The following is a 16,844-nucleotide window of genomic DNA, read 5'->3' on the forward strand; positions in this document are numbered from 1 at the left end:
TTTCAAGAAAAGAAAAGAAAAAACGGATGAAGAGGCATGTATTTCAATTAATCATCCTTATATGGTACCCATGCAAATTGTAAATATAAATCCATTGATTTCAATCCTTTAGTTGCCGTGAAAATATATATATATATATATATATAGAAATACTATATTTTGATTGGGAGTTATTTATCATTTCTGTTCATAATATATTGGTCAAGGTGTGCATGCATGATACAAAAAGGAAATTATGCTCAAGATAAAAGTATAAGGCCTAATTGTCTTGGTCAGCCGGATGATGAGAGTTTCTAATGAATTACTTGAAAAAAAAAAAAAAAAAAAAAAAGAAAAGGAAGGGTTTCTAATGAATTTATCAACATATTTGGTCAACACTTTTGTTATATAGAATAAATGGACGCATGTTCACATCAGAAATTCTCAAATTAAATTTCCATATGTAGGTCTAATAAGTGATGAAATTTACACATGTAGCTACATTTGGTGTGTAGGAATGGAATGAAATGCAAATGGGAATGGAATGAAATGCAAATGGGAATGGAATGGTCATTCTTATTCTATTGTTTGGTTGTAAATATGAAATGTGTAGGAATAGAATAATAATATATTTGGTTGAACTAATTTAAAATTTAGAATGGAATAAATTTCTAATTGAATTCTCCAAAATATCCCTCTTAGTAACAAATAAATTAAATTAAATTAACAAAATGATATTCTCTAATAATTTTTTTAAAATATATTGGTGACAGTGGCGGTGGTGGATGGTGGAAAGCGATAGTAGTGTAAGTGGTGATGTTGGAAGGCGGCGGTGGTGGCAATGATGGAAATTGGTGGCAGCAGTGGAAGGTGGCAGTGGTGTTGGTGGAAATTGGTAGCAGCAGTGGTGGTGGAAGGTGGCAGTGGCGTTGGTGGACAACGATGGCAGTAGTGTGGTGGTTGTGGTGGAAGGGAATGGTGGTGTGACTATGGTAGTGGTGGAAGGCAGTGGAAGTGGCGGTGGTGGTGGAAGGCGGCGGCGGTGATGGTAGTGGCGGCAGTGGTGGTGGTGAAAGGTGGTGGCGGTGGCGGTGGTGGAAGGTGGTGGTGATGGAAGGTGGTAGAAGGCGATGGCGGCGTTGTTGGTGGTTGTGGAAGGCGGCGGCGGTGGTGAAAGATGGTTGTGGCAGTGGTGGAAGGCGGCGGTGGTGATGGTAGGTTGTGGCGGTGGCGGTGGTAAAAGGTTGTGGTAGTGAAAGGCGGCAGCAGTGGTGGTGGTGACAGTGGTGAAAGGCGATGACGAAGGTGGTGAAAGGCAATGGCAATGGTGGTGGTGGAGGTAGCGGTGATGAAAGGCGGCGCTGGTGATTGTGGCAAACGATGGCGGTAGCGGTGGTGAAAGGTAGTGGCGGTGGTGGTGATGATGAAAAGTGGTGGGCGATGGTAAAAGTCGGTGGTGGTGGTGGTGGTGATAAAAGGCGGATATGATTGTGGTGGAAGAAAATGGTGGTTTTTTGACTTGGAATACGATGGTGTTTTAGGAAGTTGATTTTTTAAAATAAATTACTTCGAAATGGAATGGTCATTCCATAAATGTAGTTGTGGAATGAATTTTCATTCCCAGAAATGAATTTTTATTCCAATGGAATGACCATTCCCATTCACTACAAGAAAAATGACTTTTACCAAGGGGCAAAAAACAATTCTACAATAGGCATGGCCCATTGTGGTATCCCCTGTCGTTGTTGACTCAAGGTCTTCTACGACGGTTCCAGCCCATTGTAAAAAGGGGGCTTTCTACAAAGGTCTGCGCCCCTTGTAAAAAGTAATTTTTAAAAATACAAAAAAATATTCAATGGAATTTCCCGGTAGTTCACTCCAAAATCTTTGGAACCAGCGTATGAGTCTTTGATACCAATAACTTCCTCTTGTATCATAAGGAGCACCAGCAACAGCCAACATCTGAAAAGCAAATCAGTCCTAAACTATAGTAACAATTTAAGAGAGAGCATAGCAGGATATAGATTCTCAAATCTCATCATTTGTATATGATTTTTTAACATATATCTCTTCGATAGGTAAAATATAATCCATTAAGAATGCCAAGAAGGATACACATATTTTAACAATGTATATCACTATAGTATTTTAATAAATTTTACTAATATCTTCATCATCAAATTTATGCTAGACAGAAACACACATTGAACATGTCGGCCTATCACAGAAAGGAGACTACGTGAACCTAGCAACTGTGGAAGTGATTTCAAAATGAAGCCTAATGTCACTTTAGAAAATTCTATAAGCAGAAGACAAGACTGAAGCAAAGATTGGCTTCATATGGCAGTAAATATTTTCAGATGGAAAAAGAAAAAAACTTATGACCTCTTCAAACAGGTTTCATTGCCTTACCATCAATATGTGCAATTTAACTTCCTTAAACACCCTAGTAAATTTTCTAACTCAAATCACATCAAAGCCCTTTTTGTTTCATGGAGCAAACAATGTTTTCACATTGGAAGTAAGTGATGCTAACATGCTATATCCAGATGAGCTTTACCTTAAAAGAAGTATAAAGATGCATACCTCATGCTGCAATCTCATTGCTTACAATGTAGGAGAAGATGTTCATGCAGAAAATAAGGAAATAAATTAAAAGGAATAGAAAGAGAGAAAACAAAACCTAATATTTAAAATAACAAAAGCAACAAAAGGAAACAATAAAAAAAAGGTGTTGATTGTTGGGAAAAAAAAATACTATTCTCAGTTTTGTCATAACATCGTACCGGGTTGTAAGATTCAGAGCTCTGAATAGTGCAACAGATAATGCATCCACTTGCACCCTAAAATAAAAAATAAAAAGAAAAGAAAAAGGAATGTAAGTTTTCCTCGGAATCCAAAACATCATGTACATTACAACAGACTAAATTGCTTTGTGCAGGAGCAACTAGGCTTTCTTCCAAAAAGGCAAATACATAATCAGATAACCACAGGAAGGAAAGCTGTTTGCAAGCGCTGCAAAAAGAACGAATGATTTTGCTCAATTTCTACAAGCAGGGAGACATTAAGGAAAATATTGTTTCTACAAGTTGAGGAAGACTTAAAAATGAATGGTAAAGCAGACATAACAAGCTGAAAGCCCAAAAAAATAAATAAATAAAAATAAAAATTTGTAGAGCTGACATAACAAGCTGAAAGAACAACACCACCCGGATGATTTATAGTTTACATCCCTTACAGTTTATATGCATCCTTCCATGTTTAATTCACATTCTACAGTAAGGAAATGCAAAAAATAAATTACAATTTAGGAATTGCACCTCCTCTGGAATCCCTTCACGAGTCTAAAGAGCAAATGCTAGGGCTGAATGAAATGATCTCTCTGTACTTCTTGGAGTTCTAATACGAAAGTTATTATGAAACTGCAAGTGATGCAAAAAAGCACAACAAATAATAAGTAGAGAAAAACAGTAAAAGACGGGGTCTCTACATGGAAAACAAAAAATAGCAAAAGGAGAAGAGAAAAGGTAAAATTTGTAACAAAATAGAACAAAAGAAAAAATATATATTAACAAAAACACTATACACAATTGACAAGCGGAGCCAAAGCATTTGCAGTCAGTTTTGTGACTTCTGATATTTTCAGCAAGTGTGTTGGTAGAAGTGAAAGTAAGGAAGCCTGCCGTGACAATTAAATTTGGGAAAATTACATATAAATGGAGTCAAAGTTTCATATTTACTTAGAGACTGAGTCAAAGTTCCATATTTCTCTAAAATGGATTGCTGAGGTGGCACATGATTTTTTACTGTTTAAAAAATTGTGGTGCCTAAAATGCCCTTCCCTAATAAAAAAGTAGTACCTTCAGTTCAAAAAAGTAGTACCTTCGGAGAAAAAGTAGTACCTTCGCGAGTGTTTAAAAAACATGGTACCTTCCTTCGAAGAAAAAGTAGTACCTTCGCGAAAGGGTATTTTAGGCATCACAATTTCTCAACAGTAAAAAACCATGTGCCACCTCAGCAATCCATTTTAGAGAAATATGGAATTTTGACTCAGCCTCTAAGTAAATATGGAACTTTAACTCCATTTATATGTAATTTTCCCATTAAATTTTATAAGGATTATCAAACTCTGATTGTCTTCTTCTATTTAAATAGAAAGAATAAAGAACAACAAAAAAATGAACCATAATTCTCTCATCAATTGAAGATAACATTTTGAAATTGTACGACGTGCATTCACACAAGATAGAATCATAAGACACTACAATAAATATCGAGAAAATGCACTAAAATTAAATCCAGAATTAGTTGGGGCAGAAACAGAATACTACACCGAAGACCCCCCTCAAGTTGTGATAAAAAGAAGGAAGAAGAAAAAGAAAAAGAAAACAAAAAGTATGCTAACTCATATCTTTGCTTATCGCACTCTCTAAAGGAATGGATTATGGTTATGATTATCCTGGTTGTGGCCACCCATTCTTGGACAATCTCATTCCTTAAGAGAGTTTGAAATTCATGGGCTAAGGGATATTTTATGGAAAGCACCCAAATATACATCAGAAAAATGCAACTTCATAGATATGAACTTCAAACTACCATATGATACAATTCATAAATAGCTACTACTTAAAGTTTTAGAAGACCCTGTGTTTAGACATCCATCAACACATGCAAGTAAGCTCACATCCGATTGAAGCAAAGAGGATTTATGGAATTAGAAAAATATTCCAGTTGAAATTCGTAAAATCATAACTTGGTCACTTCCTTTAGAATTCCCAAGGAGACAGAGTGATCCAACTGTCTTTTGCCATCTCACATAGCATATGAAGTTACAAATCCCAATATCATAATTGGAGAACCTAAGTGAAATGGGAGCCATCACTATAGTACTCATAACATCAATTTTTGGGGTTCCATAAAATGATTTGTGTTTTAAAAGTTTTTAGTCACTTAAAATAGTTTTATTGCAATGACCCCATCAAGATGACAGAATTACGAAGAGAATTATATAAACCGCAAAAATAGAAACGGAGAAATTCGATCTCCATGGGACATCCAATCATCCTAAATGATTAAATTATTTAATCCCCCATTTCAGTATTAACCCTAATAAGAAACCCTACAAACCTTAGTTTTCTTGTCACGGATTAAATACAGCCTGCATAGATGAAATTCCTAAAAACTTTACCAGATCATGTTGTCTGTAAGCTTTTCCCCCTTCACTAACTCACCAATTAGGACTTGGAAGTCTATTAATTTACCAGAGTCCATCAATTTACCAGAAAACATTAGGATTTAACTAGAAGAACAGAGATGAGTTCAGAGAAGAACAGAGATGAACCAAATATATATATATATATATATTCAGAGAAGAACAGAAATGAACCAAGAAAAGAGAGATCAACATACGTACCTGGGTTATTTTCCTCGATTTGAATGTGAAACTCGCCCGAAATTTGGGCTTATAGGATTAGGGTTTCGTGTCGATTTTGGTTGATGGATCGATGTGTGCCAAGTGGATTTTGGTTGATAGATGATATGTGCGAATTTGGGAAGAATATTAGGAAAGGTGCCTTTTTCGCGCTATGCTAGAGCTCGAAAAAAAAACAAGCCGCCAAAATGAAATTTTTAGAATAATAAACCCTATTCTAGAACAGGCCATGCGGGCCTATTGTCGAAAACTACTCTTCTACAAGGGCTTACACGGGTCTATTGTAGAAAGTACTTTCTAAAAGGGTTATGCATGCCCCTTGTAGAAAATGTGTTGTTAAAAGTCCACTTTGTTATATTGACTTTAAATTGTATACAAAACAAAGGAATGGTTAAAATGGGTATTCTATTCCATTTCATTCCTCTACATCAAACATAGAGTAATTGTCTTGGTTAGCCGAATGATGAAAGTTTCTAATGAATTACTTGAAAAAAAAAAAAAAAAAACCAGGTTTCTAATGAATTTATCAACATATTTGGTCAACACTTTTGTTATATAGAATAATTGGATGCATGTTCACATCAGAAATTCTCAAATTAAATTTCCATATGTAGGTCTAATAAGTGATGACATCGACCCGGAATTGATTTGTGAAAGACTCTCGTGTTCACACAGCGAAAATTTGCAAGACCTAATAATATATATGAATATTGATCATCCTTGTTTTTCAAATGGAAGTTTGAAAGTTCAAACCCCACTAAAAGCATGTTGTGATCAATTCTGCGTAGGCCATGGTAACAAAATTTTATTGGATAGTTTCTTTATTTTTGAATTTAACATTTTTTTTTTTTATGTAAATATGTAATTTGAATGATAGCTATAGAGGCAAAATTGCACTAGGCTTCGAAATATGAAAAAAGTGACATTATTGAATACCTTAGACATATGAGAGATGACGACATTTGTTACTTACTTATCCTTCGTATAGTTTTCCTTTACCCTCCAAATAATAAGTTGAAAACCAATAATCTAATTCTGTTCACCAAAATAATTTTGAAATTAGTTAAAGAATCAAATTTCTTTTAATTCAAAAGTTAAAAAGGAAAAAAAAAAAAAAAAAATCACAATAATAATAATAATAAAGCATGATTAAATCAATCAAAATAAGCAACTGTGTCACCTTATCTAAAAATTAATTGATGTCCAATAAGGGTAAGACACATTTTTTATGGCATAAATAATCAATGCCCACCAATGTAAGGAGTGACATTGTTTGCTATTACATTGTCAACAATCCCTCCCTCACCAGATAGGACCCTTGGGAATCAAACCCATGACTTCTAGCTCGGAATCACTTGTTGGATCGGACTGTGCCATCTCATCTAAAAATCAATTGATGTCCAAAGTGAGGGTAAGACACATTTTATGGCATTCGATCCAGGCCCACTCGTGCAAAGGGCGGCATTGTGTATTACCTTGTCAACACAATTAAACTGTAATTAAATCTGGAAGAGAATAAAAGATGCAGCGGGTTAACAAGAGGTAAGAGACTTAGTTAGGAGTAAGCCCTGATTGGATTTATATGATCAACCAAATAAGCCAAAAAGGAAATCAAACTAGTAATATAACATTAAATTTTAGAAATAAATTAAAATAATTGTTTATACATGATATGAATAGAATACTATTAAGTTGTAGCAATGGTTACAATGATAATTTCCTTTGCAAACTATATTTTCCACAAAATTACTATTAACAATCATAAATAATTAAATACAAATGGCCCCATAACCCCCTCTCCCTCCGCCATGAGTCCCAACTATTCTTAGTCGCTCATAACCCATCACTTTTAATGGTTTTCTTACGAAATACACCGCAACAAAGCACAATAAAAAATTTGATTGAAAACGAAAATCAAACATCACACAAACAAAAATATTTAACGATGTTCCACTTATAACCTGCTTTCACAGTAAAAACTGGCAAAAAAATTTTACAATGCAAAAAGAAAACCAAGATTACAAATTTCTCAAGCTGCCAACCATTTGTCTGTGTCTTGCTGTCAATTAATTTTGGCTTTCAATGTTCTCTCTACTGAATGATAACAACTCTAACACCTTTATAAATCGGATTACAATAGAAACTAAATTCTGGATCAAAGACCCACAAAAAAAAAATTAATTGGGTTAAAATCGAGTCGGGTTGCGCTGACAATGTAAGATATTTTCTTATATTGTGTGGCCCACATGTTTTGGACATATGATATATTTTATTAATTAGTGGTTAAGTAAATAGGTATCAGATTAATATTATATTATTTGGTTAACTTATAAATTACCTTTATGGTAATTAATTATTGGAGAAGTGTTTTCCTATTTATTCCTTAAAATTAAGGTAACTAAAAAGGAAAACTGATCCTCTCTCTGCCTTTATAAAAGTGCATATATCTCATCAATTATATACGCTAATGAATACAACACATATAATATTTATGTGTGCCAAAGGCCACGAGAGAGAAATCGGTTTCCATGCTTTGGCTATTACAGTTTATCTCGTTGTTCGTTCTGCAGAAAGGATCTCGAAGTTGGACTTGATCTCTACGTTATTTGCAATCACAGATCGAAGTATTTATATCTAACTAGTATTTATTTATGCATTATAGACTATGTGAAAATAATGAAGTTTTAAAATCCTGAAATTCATGTTTGTTTGTGATGAATGGTTTGCACGAATAAATTAAATTTTACGTGTGGTATCAGAGACCGTAGTTTTGGAATTTTTTATTTTTCCATTATACTTGCATAAATAATATGTTTAAGTTAAAATTAAAATTAAAATTATTTAATTATTTAATTTTAATTTATCATATTCGTAGAGCTTTAATAGAGATTCGTATGTCATGATCAAATTTTTTCAATTTATAGCGTTTTTGGTCATAGATCTATTTGTTTGTGGTATGTTTTAATTAGTTATGTTGACTTCAAACAAATAATGTAAAATTATGTGCCTTGAATTCCGAATTTAAATGAATAGATGAAACTCACATAAATAAATATTGATATGTTTCTATCTGGTTTGATGAGTTTTGTTGCCCTATGATTGTTTGTGTGTCTTGATTTTCGAATTTAATGAATTGTTGAAAGTTAATATATATATCATAATGAGACAAAAAAACAAGTCAAAACAGATTATTTATTTTTTCTAACATGTGTGTGTACCAGGCCTCCATGTCTCCTATTGGGTAATTTCACATTGCATGCGGAGTTTACAATCCCAACATCATGGCGAAAGAGATTGTTTATTGCTATTTTGTGCATAATCAATTTACAGAATGATATATTTGATTATTATTCTGTTGCGTAAATCGAGACTGTTAATTGAAATGATGTTGTTTTGTACATGATTAAATAAAATAAATAAATAAATTATTAAATACATAAAGTACGTGTATTTATTTATTTTATTGAAAATCTAAATTTTTAAAATAATATGTGAGTCTAGAAATTTAATTTGACCATATTGAACATACAAATAAATGATTGTTTTGTACCCAAATATATATACAAGATGGAGAATCAATTTTAAATTGATTCAATTATGATCTTCAAGTCCGAAAATAAAAATAATATGTTTTATTATATATATAAAGTAAAAAAATATTTTTATTGAATTTTCGGACTATTAAGTTTCTGGGATCGAACCTTTTTATACTATGATCGATCAGTATAAGTATGTGTGTATAATGTTAAATTGGTAAATTAATGATTAATTAGTTACTAACTAATTTAATATTCATATTATGTGAAGATTGGTAGCTACTAAAGTGATCCAATCATGATGATTGATGAATATTAATTTTTGTAGTAGACATAATTAATCATAAATTAGTTACTATCTAATTTAATATTCATATTATGTAAAGGTTGGTAACTACCAAAGTGGCCTAATCATAATAGTTGATAAATATTAATTTTGGTAGTAAACATAATTGCAATATTTCATTAATTATGATACTTATAATTTTTGTGATATTCAGAAATATTGGGTTTATTTGATCATGAGAAATAATTCTCGAAAGGGAATTGATTTTTAAGTGATTAAATAAAAATTAAGGGGTTATATGTATTTTTTAATTAGGTAGATATAGGATATCTAAAGGTAACTTATTTGTTTAATTAAATAATGCATCACTAATGAAGGTATACATATAAATACATATAAGCATCACTATTAGTATTTTATAGTTGCCACCCAAAGAGGTACTATAGTTATACATTGTATTTATATTTTTAAGTTATATATATACGTGTTGTTAACTCAAAGCATTATTGTTGTGAGTATTTTATCTTATTATGTTTGTTTTATTACATCCCTTAATACGCATGCTACATTTGTTCATGTTCTCAATAGGACTAACTTCTCATAATAGAATGAGTAAGTTAAGTTCAAAATTTAGGTGTGTTAAATCAAGATTTAGTATTTTAAATCGAGAAACGTACTGTTATTATTGATTAAAACAGTGAGGAAGAAAAGATTATCCATAAAGCTTGGAAGAGATCGAACAGATTAAGTATTATGGTTATGTGAATAATTGTTCCCCATAGTGATAGTGCTAAGAAAAATTTGATTAGAAGAATCTTTTCGTATTGTAAATAAATATCTAAAATGAAAATTATTAATTTATATAACTACTATGCATTTTTCTTTTTTGTTGGTACTCGTTTCATGTATGAACGTTTTTTTTTAGATGACTAATGTTGCTACAAAATTGAGAACTTTATGGATGATTGTGAATGAGAATTTTCTTATTCAATTTATTCTCAATTTCTTATCTATTCAGTATGGGTCATTTCGAATTAACACTATTAAGACAAGTGGAAAGTGATTTAATTGACCATTATGTTAATTTAGGAGGAGACAAGACTTAAGTAACAAGGTAATCATTATGTTCATCTGATGACTCAAGAAGTTATAAATAAATTTTGGAAATAAGCCTGAAAAGGCATTAAGTGAGCAACACCCAAAATTAAAAGATTTAGATCAATCTACTAAAAGAAATGAATGTAATAATGAAAAAGTATCATTAATGTATTGAACATTTTTAGAAAGATTACATGAAATATAAAGAATAATTCGAAAAAGAATGGTAAGTTTTTGGCTTTTGTATATTTCGAATTACTTATTGAAATTCTTTTTAATACATGATAGGTTGACTTAAATACTAATATTTATGTTTTTAATAAATGTAAGAATTTCTTATGGCCTAAATCACAAATTTAAATAAGAATTTCTTATATATGATAATTAGGAAAAAGTTTTGTTGAAACCATTATGACATTATGTTTAATGTTAGACAGTGGATTTTATTTAAATTATTTTAAACTTTTTAGGTCTATTCAAGTTACTATAATTTGATTTTATTTCAAAACTTTATATTAATGATTTTTTAATTTAAATTTGATAATGATATTTATTTAAGAAATTCTAATTTGTGAGTTATGGTATTATTGTTGATAATTTTTGTAAATTCAAACTTGATAGTTTATTAAAAACCTTTTAATCTTGCATCATAATGTTAGAATTAAGCGTAACTCAATTAATAGAAAATTTATCTTTCTTATGGCATAAAAGACTAGGTCAATATCTAGTGAAATGTTAGGAAAATTAGTAAAGAATGTGATTTTTCTGAATCTAAACTTTAATGTTTTTAGTGTGTGTGTGGATTGTATTAAGGGTAAACAAACCAAACACACAAATAAATGAGCCACAATAAGTACATAACTTCTTGAAATTATTCATACAGACATTTGTAAACCTTCTAATGTTCCATCTTTTGGAGGAGAAAAGTATTTTATCGCCTTTATAGTTGATTTTTCACGTTATAGATATATCTATTTGTTGCATGAAAAATCTCAGGCAGTGGGTATTCTTGAAGTATACATAAATGAAGTTGAAAAACAACTAAATGGAAAAGTGAAAATCATAAGGTCATATAGATGTGGTGAATATTATGGAAAGTATGATGAAACAGGTTAATACTCTAACCGTCTGCTAAACTCCTTAAAATATATATGGCATTTGTGCTCAATACACTTTGCTATACATGCTACAACAGAAGTGTGTAGCTGTAAAGCATAATTGTACTCTTATGGAATTGGTTAGGAGTATGTTAAGTAATTCCTCGTTATCCATAATGTTGTGGATATTAAGTAATCTAAAAGGTACAAGTTTTGCTTTTCTAAACATAGTACGATAATTATTGAAACTAGTAATGTCAGATTCATTAAGAATGGTGAAGTCAGTGGGAGTGATAAAAATAAGAATGTGATCATTTAAGAAGTTAGGGTACAAATTTCTTTACCCATAACTTCTAAAAAAATAATTGTTCATTTAATTGTTAAACTGTATAACACCAAAGAATAATTGAATGATCAACAACTCCATGATGAGATTGTCATTAATAAATATATCGTAAAAGAATCATAAGGAATAACATTAAGACGATCTCAAAAAGGAGATCTGCTATTCCGAATGACTATGTGGTATATCTCCAAGAATTTAATTTTGATTGATTTTCTGAATGGGAGTTTAGAAAGATGAAGTCTATATGGAACAACCTGAAGGCTTTACATTAAAGAGTAAAGAATACATGGTCTGTAAACTTAAGATGTTAATATATGAACTTAAACAAATTTCCTGACAATGGTATATTAAGTTCAATGATACCATTATTTTTTTTTGTTTTAAGTAAAACACTGTTGATCAGTGTATATACTATAAGGTTATAAGGTTAGTAGGAGTAAGTTTATATTTCTGATTTTATATATATTGATGATATTTTGTTTGCTAGTAGTGATCTTAATTTATTATAAGAAACTAAAAGTTATCTCTAAGAACTTTGAAATGAAATATATGGATGAGGCATTCTACGTAATAGGAATATAAATATTTCATAATAGATCATGTGGATTTTTTAGAATTGCCTCATAAAGCATATATTAAAAGAGTTTTAGAAGATTTGGCTGGAGGAACAATATTATGAAAAATGCAAAGTAATTTATTATTACTTTGTCTATTATGAATTTTTTTAATTTGTAGCATGCTTTGAGTCTACAATTTATTTTTTTTAAACATGTAAAAATTCACATAAGAAATCAAATCAAAATCATGCATTTTATCAATTCATAACACAAGAACAGATATGAACCAATTTCATAAAACCTATGTTCTAACCCAATTAAACATGCATAATTATTTAATTTTATGTGTTTAATAAATTCTGGAATTTCCTAGGCATGTACAGAAACATGAATCAAAGGGAAAGAGATAGAAGAAGAACTTGACTTAAACTTTCGGATCGAAAGTTAAACTTCTTCTTCCTTGATCTCTCTCAATAGGGTTTTTCTTTTCATTCCTTCATTTTCCTCCTTCCCTCTCTAACACTATCTCTCCAGTATAAATCACGTGAATATTTCTAACCCTTTTTTACAACCTATAGCTATATATTTATAGGTTAAATAAAATAACCCTAACCCTTTTCACAATTCAAGTCAACTAAAAAAAAATAAAAATAAAAATATTAAAAAGGTAAGCAAAATATGTTATGTATATAATTTATATATATGTTTATTAAATAAATAAATTATACACATTCCATTATTTATTAATGGATTATCCAATAATTTTTAAGTTAACATAATATTATAAAGTAACTTAAAATATAACATGTATCAAATCTATGTATATTTTTATTATTTAAATAAACATATACATCAGATTAAATATTACTACCCAAATTACCATAAAAGTAATTAATAAATTACTTTCTCTTTTATATATATATATTAAAAAGGTAAGTAAAATATGTTACGTATATAATTTATGTATATGTTTATTAAATAAATAAATTATACACATTCCATTATTTATTAATGGATTATCCAATAATACTAAAGTTACCATAATATTATAAAGTAACTTAAAACATAACACGTATCAAATCTATGTATATTTTTATTATTTAAATATAAAACATATATATCAGATTAAATATTACTACCCAAGTTACCATAAAAATAATTAATAAATTACTTTCCTTTTTATATATGTATATAATATATATCTATATATATACATACATTATCCATGGGTAATAATCCATACACATCCAACCTCCTATCCAAGTAGTCCATGAGACCCAATTGGTTGGCCCATTACTACTAACCATAACCATAAAAGAAAAATAAAATAAAATAATAAAAGAAAAGAAAACATTTAATTTACAATTAATCAAAACACCATTTAAGCACATAAACTAATTAAACAATTAACACATAGACAAATACAAATAATACATAGACACATAATCAAATAGTCAAGTAATATCTAATTCAATTAAATACATAAGCAATTAGTCAAATAATTAATTAAATAATTAAAAAATACAATTAAAACAAATAAATAAATACTGAGACTATCCTTTTAAAATTAGGGGTATTATATTGTTGCAGAATTTATTTTAGGACTTAGAGTTATGGGTACTATTTTCAGATTGCTAAAAATTTATGCTGCAATTGTTGATCTTCTTGTATGAAAAATGATAGGTACTCTAAAGTTGAAATACTTTATCATTAAAGATGTTTAGAAACAAAGAATGTCTATTGAACATATAAATACACAATTTATGATTTCAATCCATTAACGAATGAACTACCACCCATGACATTTATGGAACGTGTTGAAAGAATGGATTTTGAATGTAGTCAATGATGATTATTTTTTAATTGTGGATTGTTTAACACTGTTTATATGTATTTGACATTTTGCGCTGATTAAATGTGTTTCTGATATTTCCTATTAATTAATGTACATGTACGTATTACTTTAATAAATGGTAATAGGAATAGTCTTGGAAAAGACATTATTGTTAGATCATTATTGATACTTCTCATTTATAGACTATGTTGAATAGATTACTAGTGTTGAGGTACATGGAAGGGACTGTGTCATTCAAGGACATATAACCGCCATGACTCGCATTAGTAGTTTATTTATCATGGTATTTATGATGACCAATTTAATGAGTCAATTTGATTTATAGTGCACATTAATGATTATTTTACTAAACCACTACCGAAGTTATCATATGGGCCAAGTGGGAGACTGTAAGATATTTTCTTATACTGTGTGGCCCACATGTTTTGGACATGTGATATATTTTATTAATTAGTGGTTAAGTAAATAGGTATCAGATTAATATTATATTATTTGGTCAACTTATAAATTACCTTTATAGTAATTAATTATTGGAGAAGTGTTTTCCTATTTATTCCTTACTTTGATGGAAAGTGAAATTAAGGTTACTAAAAAGGAAAACCGATCATCTCTCTGCCTTTAAAAAAATGCATATATCACATCAATTATGTACGCTAATAAATACAACACGTATAATATTTATGTGTGTAAAAGGCCAAGAGAGAGAAATCGATTTCCATGCTTTGGTTATTGCAATTTATCTCGTTGTTCGTTCCGCAGAAAAGATCTCGAAATTGGACTTGATCTCTACGTTATTTACAATTTTTTGGGCACTTGTTGAGAGGGTTCTCACATTCATCAATATCTGCAAAAACAAAGAATTAATTAAAGCATCTGTGAAGAATTAAAACATTTAGAAGCGATGAAATTGAAGCTATGAACCAAACATGATAGAATATGGTGAAAACGTTACCTTGGCAACCATCGGACAGATATGGGTTACCTTGGTAACCTTAAAGGCATCTACAGAGATACCCAGGACCGTTATCTGGATCATCACACACGCTATAAATAGCTTTACATGCATAACTAGTCATGTTCTTCCGAGCCTCGTTGCATGTCTCATTCCCAATGGTCCAATCCAGCACCATCGGGAGTTTGTCTCTGTGCGGCAAATCTTGAAGAAATTGTTTGGAGAAGTTGAACTCATCTTGTTGGACCACAAAGGCATAGCTACAGCGATTGGAGTCGATTATAGTTGTATGATTGTAATTGTAATAGCTACTTAATCTCAGTTTAATATCGATCGTCCCTTTTGGATCAATAGGTGTCTGGCAACAGCCAACACCAGAACAAGACCCCTCAGTGATATCATCCATGCTGTCACATATGGACATGCACCCGGTTGTGTAATTCTTGTCCCCTTTATCGGCTCTAACAATGGTGTAAGTGTCACAGACTCACACCCAACTGCTATGAACTTGTTTTGGGTGTTAGAGATGAAAATTTTGATGAACCAGAATTTGGGAGGGTCGACGTAGGAGAGCCTGTTACCCTCCTCATCATAGCAATTGCGAGCTATGAACTGCAACACATGCATCTGACCTTCGAGTGATATTTTGGTAACGTTTATCTTACTCTTTCGTAGAAATAGTTCGGGAGGATCGAAAGAGTGGTCACAGGTGGTGAGAAAATTTTCATCTGGATAACAGTCTGGGGTCATGCCGAATGGGTATGGGACGCTTACATCCCCGCAATGATCACCACAGCCGGGTTTGGCTATAGGTATTTTTGTAGGTGCAGCAGTTGGTGCTGTGGACATTAGTGTCAACAGCACCAGCAGGGAGATTTGCACAAGCATCGCATGGTGCAAGCCCATTATGATAACTTTCTAAGATCTAATTTTTGGTGTGTACAAAGTCACAAGCCTTTCCGTCCTTGTATAGGCACTCTATAGGAAGACCTTGTCACTGCAATGCGACAACATACGAAATATATATATATATATTAAATTTCTCTGCTCGGTTTGATTTGTAACAATGGGGTTGTTATGGCTTGTACTTGCTTTAAAGTCCTCTGATGTTATTTTCATTTTCTTTATGGCTTGTACATATATGCAACTCCTTTTTTTTTTAATTTTTAAAATTTTTTTCCTGGGCTAAAACTAGTAGTTCATTGTACCATTTTCCAGTCGCAAAAGTGGCTTGAGCAGTTGAGTGTAATGTGTGACATATATCATATATGCATCTCTTGTTTAGGCTATTGTTGAATATTTCTGAGGGACTTGGTATTACAAGGGAAAAGTGTAAGGCCTAATTGTCTTGGTCAGTCAACGATAAAAATTTATGGAAAACTCTTTAATTGACTTTTTCTTTAGTGGAAAGTTTAAAATTGAGCTGGAATTGACTTGTGGTGGGGTGTATTTATTTATTTATTTTTTTCATGTCCAAACACTGATCTTAATCTCCATGGAAAATCCTTTATTCAAAGTACTGTAATTTTTAGATTGTAGATTCTTATGAATTGTGTTAATTTATAACAATTTCATGATAATCATAAAACATAGTGTTATACTTGGGCCATATGTGGCAACAAACTTTTACTGAATGGTTTATTAATTTTCTTTGTGACATTATATCTTTAGGTGATGATCTATCAATTTGAACGAAAGCAATAATTG

General features: G+C 30.9%; 1 pseudogene; it reads right to left on the reverse strand.

Annotated features, from left to right (window-relative positions):
- LOC132272889 (uncharacterized) overlaps positions 1-16,844 on the reverse strand; it is a 48,059-nt pseudogene that overhangs the window by 17,952 nt on the left and 13,263 nt on the right.

The sequence above is a fragment of the Cornus florida genome, unplaced genomic scaffold, assembly GCF_030987335.1.
Source record: "Cornus florida cultivar Cherokee Brave unplaced genomic scaffold, ASM3098733v1 CherokeeBrave_3.0.0_Hap2_Chr09, whole genome shotgun sequence".
NCBI lineage: Eukaryota > Viridiplantae > Streptophyta > Magnoliopsida > Cornales > Cornaceae > Cornus > Cornus florida.